This window comes from Centruroides sculpturatus, unplaced genomic scaffold, assembly GCF_000671375.1.
Source record: "Centruroides sculpturatus isolate CEXI.00-Female unplaced genomic scaffold, Cexi_2.0 scaffold463, whole genome shotgun sequence".
NCBI lineage: Eukaryota > Metazoa > Arthropoda > Arachnida > Scorpiones > Buthidae > Centruroides > Centruroides sculpturatus.
Window position 1 is genome coordinate 514817 of NW_019384841.1, and position 13309 is coordinate 528125.

Sequence of the window (13309 nt, forward strand, 5' to 3'; positions counted from 1 at the left end):
AATTTGCATTTGACTTATTTAAATATCGGAAAACTGGAATTTGCAATCGAATTTTAGATTTGATACATTGTTTAAGATATTAAACATTCATATATATACATATATATATTTTTTTTTAGAAAGATCAGTTAAATCTATTGAATATTAGTATTTATTGTTTCATTTATTCATTTATTTTAATATATTTTAAAATTTTCTATCAGTGAAAGATTTAAGACATTCATCATATCAGAAACTGAAATACAATAATAATTCAGTTTAAATGAAGGCGCTATTTAACAATTTATAGTTAAAGCATTATATTTTTATGACAGAAAGTGTCTTTAAATCTAAAATATTTCTATTTTAATATTTTAAGAACTTTAAACTAAGATTATCCAACAGAATGAGAACTGAAGTAATACTTTATATTTTTTTAAAGTATTGATAATGTATAAAGTTAGAGTTAATTAAATTTTATTTATTAAAATAATGTAGAAAATTCTAATTAATGATTTCAATTAAAAAAATTATATCCGAAAGAAGATAAAATTAACGAATTAGATCTAATTAGTTGTTTAATATATCAAATTTTCTTAACTAAAATACCATATTTAATATGAAACACTCTACACGATCTTACATTTTTGCTTATTAATAATTAAGTACAGAATAAATAAAATACATTTAATCTATTATAATTAATTATTGTATCATAACAAAGCTAAAAAATAAATGTAATATAAAACCAAAAATTATTAAAAACACTTGTAAATTATATAAAAAAAATCTTATTAAATTTTCTGTTTAAAACTTTATCGTATTCATAAGTTAAGTAAATATTTGAATATTTATTTATAAGCATTCATTTGTAAATTAAATTGAATATCAATTATATTCAGTTTCCTTTACTTAAATAAAGTGAGTAGGATATTAGTAAGTTTTTTTAAAAAAATGATACAGACGTTTATGTTTTTTAATAGTTTAATACTATACAGAGAGATTCAAAATGTCTTAAATATACTTTAAAGAAAAGCCAGGAATAGAAAAATAAGCCATTTTTTTACTTATGAACGTATAACTGCAACCACCACCCTAGTGTTCCAATAAACATGTTGTATACCTTATGTGTATTCTTTTACGTATGATTTTCCTATACTTCCAGCAACACCAAGTGACTTTTGTTATACATTATACGTTACCAAGCTATACATTCCTATATAAAAATGGTTTATTTTTGTATTTCTGATCTACCTGTAAGGTTCTTCTAAGATTATTTGAATAATTGTGAAATAACATTTTTTTTTTTTATTTTACTTAATGGTAATATTAATAATATACAATCACTTATTTGTTAATTAATTAATAAGGAAATAAAGTTTTGTTTATTATCATGTTATTTAATAAAATTATCGATGTTTATTTAACAAACAAAAGAAAGTGTATAAATTTATAGTTATTTTTTATGTAAATATTTATGTTTAGATCAAATTAAAACGTTATCTTAAAATATATTTGGTTATTAATCTTTTAATGGTTTAATGGTTCTTGGTTTAGTTATATCTTTAATACTAATGATAAAATTGTTTTTTTTTTTCGTTTAGTTTTAAATGGTATTAAAATAATTAAACATTGTTTTCTCTCTGTGTTGCTGGCTTAGTAAATAGGAAGGAAGTTTTTTCCCCTTGTATTTAAATACTTTCGTCATAAAATAATAAATAACTTTTTCTATTATTTACTTTTTAAATTGTGTTTGACTGAAATATACTGTAGGATATGTGTAGGATCTTTTGTTTAAAGGGGGAAAAAACATCAATTTTCATACACGGTATGTAAATAAATTATTAAAAAAATAATGTTAATAGACAGCTATATAAAAACATAATTTTAATTGTAAATTATTCATAATAAATATAAAATTTTATGTTTTTTTTTGCATTTTCTTTAAGCCATTTCCTATTTTTTTAATCCTATCCACTTTCTGTTTTTTATTTTAAATTTGTATTTAAAATTAGAAATAAATATTTATCTTATTTTATTAATAATAATAAATTTAAATAAAAATAATTAAAAAAGTACTAGATTTATAATCTTTTATCTCATTTATTTTTAAGGTTAATGAACTAAATTTTTGTTGTTACAATTATCTTCTTAATTGTTAAAACGGGTGTCGAGAAATATAAGTTTTAAAACAATTTAAATTTATAATTATATATCACGTTAATATGTCGAAAATAACGTTATATAAATCCGATAGTAGTTTATAATTTATGTAAAGACTTATTAAAATAGAATTTATGGTTATATGCATTTTTATGTACTTTCAAAATGCGTTGTCCTTATTTTCTGCAATCTCTGTCTACTTTTTTGATATAAATACGTATTTTAATATGCTAAAATCTTATCTTTATGGCTCTCGTACTATCTAAGAAATATTATAAAGCTTCTTTAAGTGTTATATTCTCCTTTTCAAGAATTTCAACCATTAGAATGGCAATAGACAATTTTCTTTGGGTCATTGAAAGTCACGGAGTGATAGTGGATTAAAGATTTTCTAGTAAACAAGATAACACAGAAATAAAGATAAATTTTAAAAGTACTCCTGTCATAAATGNTAATTAGTTGTTTAATATATCAAATTTTCTTAACTAAAATACCATATTTAATATGAAACACTCTACACGATCTTACATTTTTGCTTATTAATAATTAAGTACAGAATAAATAAAATACATTTAATCTATTATAATTAATTATTGTATCATAACAAAGCTAAAAAATAAATGTAATATAAAACCAAAAATTATTAAAAACACTTGTAAATTATATTAAAAAAATCTTATTAAATTTTCTATTTAAAACTTTATCGTATTCATAAGTTAAGTAAATATTTAAATATTTATTTATAAGCATTCATTTGTAAATTAAATTGAGTATCAATTATATTCAGGTGCCTTTACTTAAATAAAGTGAGTAGGATATTAGTAAGTTTTTTTTTTAAAAAAGATACAGACGTTTATGTTTTTTAATAGTTTAATACTATACAGAGTGATTCAAAATGTCTTAAATATACTTTAAAGAAAAGCCAGAAATAGAAAAATAAGCCATTTTTTTACTTATGAACGTATAACTGCAACCACCACCCTAGTGTTCCAATAAACATGTTGTATACCTTATGTGTATTCTTTTACGTATGATTTTCCTATACTTCCAGCAACACCAAGTGACTTTTGTTATACATTATACGTTACCAAGCTATACATTCCTATATAAAAATGGTTTATTTTTGTATTTCTGATCTACCTGTAAGGTTCTTCTAAGATTATTTGAATAATTGTGAAATAACATTTTTTTTTTTTATTTTACTTAATGGTAATATTAATAATATACAATCACTTATTTGTTAATTAATTAATAAGGAAATAAAGTTTTGTTTATTATCATGTTATTTAATAAAATTATCGATGTTTATTTAACAAACAAAAGAAAGTGTATAAATTTATAGTTATTTTTTATGTAAATATTTATGTTTAGATCAAATTAAAACGTTATCTTAAAATATATTTGGTTATTAATCTTTTAATGGTTTAATGGTTCTTGGTTTAGTTATATCTTTAATACTAATGATAAAATTGTTTTTTTTTTCGTTTAGTTTTAAATGGTATTAAAATAATTAAACATTGTTTTCTCTCTGTGTTGCTGGCTTAGTAAATAGGAAGGAAGTTTTTTCCCCTTGTATTTAAATACTTTCGTCATAAAATAATAAATAACTTTTTCTATTATTTACTTTTTAAATTGTGTTTGACTGAAATATACTGTAGGATATGTGTAGGATCTTTTGTTTAAAGGGGGAAAAAACATCAATTTTCATACACGGTATGTAAATAAATTATTAAAAAAATAATGTTAATAGACAGCTATATAAAAACATAATTTTAATTGTAAATTATTCATAATAAATATAAAATTTTATGTTTTTTTTTGCATTTTCTTTAAGCCATTTCCTATTTTTTTAATCCTATCCACTTTCTGTTTTTTATTTTAAATTTGTATTTAAAATTAGAAATAAATATTTATCTTATTTTATTAATAATAATAAATTTAAATAAAAATAATTAAAAAAGTACTAGATTTATAATCTTTTATCTCATTTATTTTTAAGGTTAATGAACTAAATTTTTGTTGTTACAATTATCTTCTTAATTGTTAAAACGGGTGTCGAGAAATATAAGTTTTAAAACAATTTAAATTTATAATTATATATCACGTTAATATGTCGAAAATAACGTTATATAAATCCGATAGTAGTTTATAATTTATGTAAAGACTTATTAAAATAGAATTTATGGTTATATGCATTTTTATGTACTTTCAAAATGCGTTGTCCTTATTTTCTGCAATCTCTGTCTACTTTTTTGATATAAATACGTATTTTAATATGCTAAAATCTTATCTTTATGGCTCTCGTACTATCTAAGAAATATTATAAAGCTTCTTTAAGTGTTATATTCTCCTTTTCAAGAATTTCAACCATTAGAATGGCAATAGACAATTTTCTTTGGGTCATTGAAAGTCACGGAGTGATAGTGGATTAAAGATTTTCTAGTAAACAAGATAACACAGAAATAAAGATAAATTTTAAAAGTACTCCTGTCATAAATGGTTTTATTCTCGGTGAAAGTTTTAACCTAATTTTTCAGTATTTCGTGATATAATGGGAGATGCTTAAACATCATAAACTGAAAATTTTTTCAGAAATACAGTATTATTAAATTATTATAGTTTATTAATAGCATAGCTAACATTACAAGTATTATTGCAGTAAACTAATTACAGTATTTGTATATGATAAGCATTAGACAGAACTCAGTGATACTTTAGTAATAATATATAAATATAAGAAGAGATGTATATTGTAGAAATTCTGTACATTATAGAAATTTATTGCATAGTTATGCAGTTAATTTTTTAAAGAACTTTCTCTTTTATATTTATTGCAGAAATTTAATTCGTCTTCACAAATAAATGAAATGTTACATAATACAGGAAATCTTCGTTGATTCGAAATTCGAGGGACGAAATAATTACGACTTCGAAATATCCGAGATTTACCTATTTCTGTACAATATGCCAAATGCTTTGCAAGTGATTTAATTTATTAAGCAAACGGAATATGGCTATATATATATAAAACACTATTTTCGTTAATTAATAATTAATAATAATAACATTAATAAACTGCAGGTAAACTGTGAGAACCTCATAGATTGTCAGATAAGTTCTATAAAAAATAAAGCAGAATTCCTCAAAATGTAGCCAAAATTATTTTTAAAGTGGTCCGAGAAGTAGTAAGTCGCCCATATGTAGTAGCCTAGAACTCTCAAATGTCTTAATCTGCTGTAGTACAATCTTGCAACCCCGAAATTTAGCCATATTTTATGAGATAAGAAAAAAAATTTAATCGATGGGTAAGATGACACCCAAAAATGTGTTACTGTAAAAGCTAAGCCATGTTGACCAGATTAGAGTTTTTCGTGGTCTATTATTCTCTTAAAGTATGGAAGCACGTGAACTTCGTTCTAAACGTACGAGTTAATATACACATATCACAATTCAAATAGAATTTTCACTTCGTATTTTGAACTAACCGAATTCCTTAATACTTAAGCTAAATCTCTATATTCCCGGCTAAAACAAAAGTACAACGGGATTTCGAATTAACGAGGATTTCACGTAATGACGGAGAGATCCTTGTCAGTGAATCTCTCTTTGTAAACAATATTAAATGAAGATAATTATTGAATATTCAATCATTAATATTAATATACAACAAACAAACATGTTTATATCGATCTCATAACCTTTATTTAACAAACAAGATTTTGTTGAAAATATTATGAACATTTACCATTGCTAGATAAAATATTTTGATAAGTTTATGAAGAAGATAATAATTATACAGTGTGAGATTTGTCTGTAACACATTATTTTATTTCTTATAGTAAATTTCGTGTATGCCAATTTTATTATATTATGTCTTCAATGAACGTTTGAATGAATTAACGATAAATGTACTTCTGGAATAAGAAAATTCAATTCTATTATGTTCAATTTAATTTTAATTTTCTATTTTCTCAGTGTTAAAAATGATCTTTTATCTCTACATTTTGTTCCGTTGAAAAAATGTAAAAATTATTTTGGAATGGAGTTAAGTATTATTACTTTTATATTAATAATAAAAATAAACAAGTGAATTCAAAGACGTGGCACAATGCTAGGATACAATTTCTCCGCCTTCAAATTACTAGTGTCTTGTCTCTGTTCAATATACGTTTCTTGTTACAATACAGTCATGCAGGTCATCTGTCTAACTCTTTTCAGAGGAAAATGTTTGAATTTAAGTCAATTCAACATTGAATTCAATTGATTTCTGGTACAAATTGGAAGTGTCTGTAATGTTAATCCGGACCTCCCACCCTTAACTTTTCCGTATCTGGATTTTCATCTATCATCGAGATTTAGAAAGGTCAGAAAAACAGAATTTATAGGTTTAAAATTTTTCTCAAATTGCAGCCCAGCAAGACGTAAACAAGTGAGTGATATACAAGATAGAAATAAATACAGTATTTAGGTAATAAAGTCAGAACAGCCGGATTTATTAAAGGATTACTAATTATAAAGTTGATAGACGATTATCAAGTACTTTCAACAGATATAAAACAAGTGCTAAAACTCCATCTATACATATATACAATATAAACAGATTAAAGGTATCACGTGGCTCTATATAAAAAATAATAATTAAAATTTTAACATATTTACATACTATTTATTTAAAATCTACATGTTTTTTTATTATTATTCAAAATAAAAACTTCAACAACAACAACGTCTGTGTTATTTTTCTTGAAGTATTGTATAAGAAGATTTTGCTTAAGCATATCCTGGGGAAAAATATGTGTGATAAAAAATAAAATATCATAAAAAGTGGAAAGAAGAAATAAAAAAAAAGGGAATTAAAAAAAAGAATGGTTTCTTCTCAGTATCGATCAATAGCTCTCTAATACTTTGCCAGATGTTTACTCTCTTTATTCAGCAAATCTTCAAAAAATCAACGTAAAAGATTGCTATTGTTTACAAAGATGTTTCCTTAAATGTCAAACATCTCATATTTTATCCTAAAGCTATAATTTAAATTTATTTTAGTAACTTTTATCATTGTAAGAATTTCAATAATTAAGTTTTCATTCATTACTTTGAAGCTCAATCGTTTTGCTTGACAAATTAAAATTCTACTAATCTATATGAAGAAGTACTTTAAAGTCTATATTATTGGAAAATATAATGTTAATTATTATAAGTTGTTGATAATTATTATAAAATTATAATGTTAAACAGGGTTATATTGTTATAAATAATTTAATATATAATAGCATTATAAAATATAAATTTAAGAAAGAAGGTAAAAGTGTGCTTGTTTTTTTAAATAAACAAATGTAAAAAATACATATTTTTAGTACTTTTTTTCAAATATAGTTATAATAAAAACAAAAAGATAGGAATCACAAATGATAAATTACGGTCCTTGTTTAGATTGGCTAAAGAAAAAGTAAACAAGAAAAGCGTGATTATTGGAAAAAGTGTGCTTGTTTTTTTAAATAAACAAATGTAAAAAATACATATTTTTAGTACTTTTTTTCAAATATAGTTATAATAAAAACAAAAAGATAGGAACCACAAATGATAAATTACGGTCCTTGTTTAGATTGGCTAAAGAAAAAGTAAACAAGAAAAGCGTGATTATTGGAAAAAGTTGACCCATGTTGTGGTTGTTCGAGTCATCCTCTACGCTACACTATATTGATAGAAATGTCCATAAATTTTATAGAAAATCCTGGATTTATAAAAGATACACAATACTGTAACGAAATACGCTTATTTCTGAAATAAAAATTTTGAAATTTTTGTGGTTTTCAGTACAAATTCACAGAAGAAATTTAAAAAAAATTGAAATTATATCAATGGAAAAGCTTTAATTATTATTTAAATGTTTAAATAAACTTTCAGACGTACGATTAAAAAAGAATTTAGAAGTTGTATTAACTAAAGATGAGGTGTCTCTCGAAAACATCTTGTTGAACACTCTGACTCTTTAAGGTTTGTGTTGTGTTCATGTACGTATATCATGAAGTCGTATGTCATTTCCAAGTGTTTAAATAAGTATTATCTTTTTAAAATATAAAATTTAATATTTATAAATGTTTGCTTTAAAATATATTACATTTTATTTATTTATGCAGAGTGTGTGTGAATGTTTTTATGAATAAATAATTTGTTACTGATCGTATGACATCGTTAAGATAAATATTCTTACACTGAATAATTTTGTTGCAATATGCTTATTTGAAAAATATATATTATTTTCAAAGAAAAAATTACGGTTTTTTTATTGATATCAACTTACATATTTAAATTTACTTAAGAGATAAAGAAAATAAAAATGTATAATTTTATTTTTACAATTTAAAATATTTACTGTTAAACAATAATATAAATTTAAATTTGTAATTATTACATTATTAATTTCTACGTTTATTATTGTTAAAGAGTAAGCTTAAATTGAATTAAGTTTACATTTTTAAATATGTCAAATCTAGTAAAATATACGTAACTTTAGAAAATTCTTAAAAATCATTAAAATTTTATAATATACAAACAAATTATATTTATATATCAATCATTTTCCGCATGTTCTTGTATTGATTACATGTTTTATGCATTTCTAATAGATTAATAGAGCAGTGTTTCTGAAATTCTGGTGTATGATATATACTTGTGGAGGGAGATACTTGCACAAAAGCCCATTTCCTAAAATTACTTTTATTTTATTACTTAATAAATATTTAAAACTTCATCTAAAAGGCTGTAATAAGCTTTAAATGAAAGGTGATAAATTTTTATTTTTTTTTTTTGTTAATATTTTTGTATATTTATAAAATAAAACCAGATTGTTTTAAGTGCAACATGAAGTGTAATTCAAGGACATGCATGTTCTTCGTGGCGTTTATGGTGTATTTACACATGAAATTCGAAAACATTTTACATGATTTAAGTTAGCAACAAGTGTAGTTTCATGCTTTCAACGTAATCATTAGATTTGCTTTATTGGCGATGTCTTATACAATAAATAAACTGAGTGTTTCTTTCATATTGTTTAAGACGCCAGCAAGTCGGGCAGTAAAGAAATAAATGAATCTTTTATTATACTTATCTATGATGAAAGAAAATAACATCAAAACTCTTGAGTTTTTCTTAAGTTGATTCTGAATTGTTTATTCAACTATTTCATAATGATTTGAAAACAATATTTTATTGTATGATAAATGTTAAATTTATTTTTGATTATATATATATTTAAAAAAAAAAAACTATATTTAAATGAATATTTACAAATTTTCTTAAAAAATTGAAAAATTTTATTTATTTATTTTTCAAATTTAAAATTACTTTTTATATTCATGAAGACAAAAAAAATTTATTAAGTTATTTTATTTCATAAATTTTAAAGTTTTAAATATTATTGTGATGGAAAATATTAAATTTTATTTTAAAAATGAAAAGAAAATTGAATGTTTTTAACCATTAAAATATATTTTTTTAACAATTTACTTTTGTAAAAGTCAAAGTGCTTATATAATGCTTTTGTATTCAATTTTGTTTGTTTTTTNCATGTACGTATATCATGAAGTCGTATGTCATTTCCAAGTGTTTAAATAAGTATTATCTTTTTAAAATATAAAATTTAATATTTATAAATGTTTGCTTTAAAATATATTACATTTTATTTATTTATGCAGAGTGTGTGTGAATGTTTTTATGAATAAATAATTTGTTACTGATCGTATGACATCGTTAAGATAAATATTCTTACACTGAATAATTTTGTTGCAATATGCTTATTTGAAAAATATATATTATTTTCAAAGAAAAAATTACGGTTTTTTTATTGATATCAACTTACATATTTAAATTTACTTAAGAGATAAAGAAAATAAAAATGTATAATTTTATTTTTACAATTTAAAATATTTACTGTTAAACAATAATATAAATTTAAATTTGTAATTATTACATTATTAATTTCTACGTTTATTATTGTTAAAGAGTAAGCTTAAATTGAATTAAGTTTACATTTTTAAATATGTCAAATCTAGTAAAATATACGTAACTTTAGAAAATTCTTAAAAATCATTAAAATTTTATAATATACAAACATATTATATTTATATATCAATCATTTTCCGCATGTTCTTGTATTGATTACATGTTTTATGCATTTCTAATAGATTAATAGAGCAGTGTTTCTGAAATTCTGGTGTATGATATATACTTGTGGAGGGAGATACTTGCACAAAAGCCCATTTCCTAAAATTACTTTTATTTTATTACTTAATAAATATTTAAAACTTCATCTAAAAGGCTGTAATAAGCTTTAAATGAAAGGTGATAAATTTTTATTTTTTTTTTCTGTTAATATTTTTGTATATTTATAAAATAAAACCAGATTGTTTTAAGTGCAACATGAAGTGTAATTCAAGGACATGCATGTTCTTCGTGGCGTTTATGGTGTATTTACACATGAAATTCGAAAACATTTTACATGATTTAAGTTAGCAACAAGTGTAGTTTCATGCTTTCAACGTAATCATTAGATTTGCTTTATTGGCGATGTCTTATACAATAAATAAACTGAGTGTTTCTTTCATATTGTTTAAGACGCCAGCAAGTCGGGCAGTAAAGAAATAAATGAATCTTTTATTATACTTATCTATGATGAAAGAAAATAACATCAAAACTCTTGAGTTTTTCTTAAGTTGATTCTGAATTGTTTATTCAACTATTTCATAATGATTTGAAAACAATATTTTATTGTATGATAAATGTTAAATTTATTTTTGATTATATATATATTTAAAAAAAAAAACTATATTTAAATGAATATTTACAAATTTTCTTAAAAATTGAAAAATTTTATTTATTTATTTTTCAAATTTAAAATTACTTTTTATATTCATGAAGACAAAAAAAATTTATTAAGTTATTTTATTTCATAAATTTTAAAGTTTTAAATATTATTGTGATGGAAAATATTAAATTTTATTTTAAAAATGAAAAGAAAATTGAATGTTTTTTACCATTAAAATATATTTTTTTAACAATTTACTTTTGTAAAAGTCAAAGTGCTTATATAATGCTTTTGTATTCAATTTTGTTTGTTTTTTTTTTCTTTTCCTATTGCATTGCTTTTGAAACTACAAAGAGCTTTCCGACTTAATCCTTGAACTTATTCCAACGCTTGTAAAGATAGTAAAGTGAAAATTGACATTTTATCCACTAACAGAAGTTTGCTTGCACTTGAAATTGACGTGAGGTGTTTCAACAATACTCTTAAGATTTTCTATTTCTCCTCAAGTCAGAATTGAAACTACAATAAGAAGCTAAAGAATTTTCTTTTCTATTATAGTGAAAATATCTCTTCGTAATGCAAAAAATATCGTAGAATAGAATTTATTTATAGTTTTAATCGATAAAATCTTTTCTTACTTTCAATGTTACATATTAATTTCTATTCGCTTAATCGTATCGAGTATATATAAAAATAAAAAAGTTGTATTTGTTAAAATTCTAGATCTAAAATTAAATACGTAATTGTTTAATTATGTTAAAAATTAATATTAAGTATAAATATTACGCATAAATATATTAACTTATTTGTATTCTATTCCATGTATTGAGAAATAAATAATGCATCTTGTTATCTCGAAAATGTCATGGAAGATATTTTCCAGCTTATTTCTTCTCTTAGAATGTGTCATAAAACGTACTGGTAAACAATATGCACGTTAATATTTATGGAAAAATATTTATATGAATTATTAGTAAATTTTTTCATTGAAATTATTTAAAATAAAAGTAAATTCTTAATGTTTCTCTTGTTGAAAAATTGCAAAATACTTCGTTGTGAAGTATTGATTTGACTACGTAAATCGAAGATTATAACTGAGGTAAAATTTTCATGATATACAGAGAAAATAGCGATGCAGGCGATACTGCTCAATGTGGTTCCCCCCTTTCTGAAGATGTAAAAACATGAAATCGATGAGAAATGTGTTTAATGGACGACTGTAATTCATTCTCTGTGATACTTCTCGCATGCAGTATGATACTGTCTTTGAAGCCCTCAAATTTGCAATATATCTTATAAATGAATTGCCTTTTAGTGCCTTCATCGCCAAAACTGCTCTAATGGCGAGTTTTGTTACTTAATTTTTATACAGAATTATCTTCTGCGTGTCATGAATTGTCACCAAATCAAATTTAGTTGCACTTGTTCTGCCAAATTCATCTTTTTATACAGCTAGTAGGGATACTTTACAATTACCCCTACTTCTTCTTCTGCTATAATACTATTATAATAGGGTATTATAATGATGTAATACGATATGATTTTATATAATATTATAATAGTTAATCATTATTTTGAAAAATAAAGTTTAATTTAATAATTATTATATTATTTTGCGGGATGGAATACGTATACGATTATATTTAAGTTAAATAAAAGGATCAGATCCATGTCTCAATTCCCAAGGGGATAGCTACATACCTCCTTTCATTCTTTTCATGTGACATAGACTCTTCCACTCAGTCTGACTTGACTCTATGACTTGGTTTTTCTATAAAATTCGAACTACCTATTTCCCCCACCCTTTTTTTCTAAATGCCCACTAACAAGATCCAACATCTTCCTAATGACATAAACAAGCGCATTATCGCACAGTAATCCACATCACAGAGAGGATGAGCGTCGAGCGTGCCGAATTACTAGATATTCCGTATTACGTGTGACAAAATAGAGAACTTTTACTGCAATATTACATAAGCATAGAAATAAATTGAGCATTTCAGACAGGAAAACATCTTTCTAAATATTCTAAAATTCTTAGTAATGCATTCGATTTTAAATTGTTCTGATTTTCTATTAAATTTATGCCTCTTTCAGACATATTATTTCCATTTGTTTGAATTATATTGATACAATGTATTAGTTTATTATACGAAAGTTGTACCGTAATAGGATTAAATAAAATAAATTATACCATAAATCTATTCTTAAGATATTTTGAAAATCATTAGACTTTAGATTATCTCAAAAATTTACAATAAAACATGTGAATTTATTTTGGAATTGTTATTTAAATTTTAAAATTTATATAAAAGGATATTAGGAGTAAAAATTAATTAATATAAATATTAAAAATATGTTATA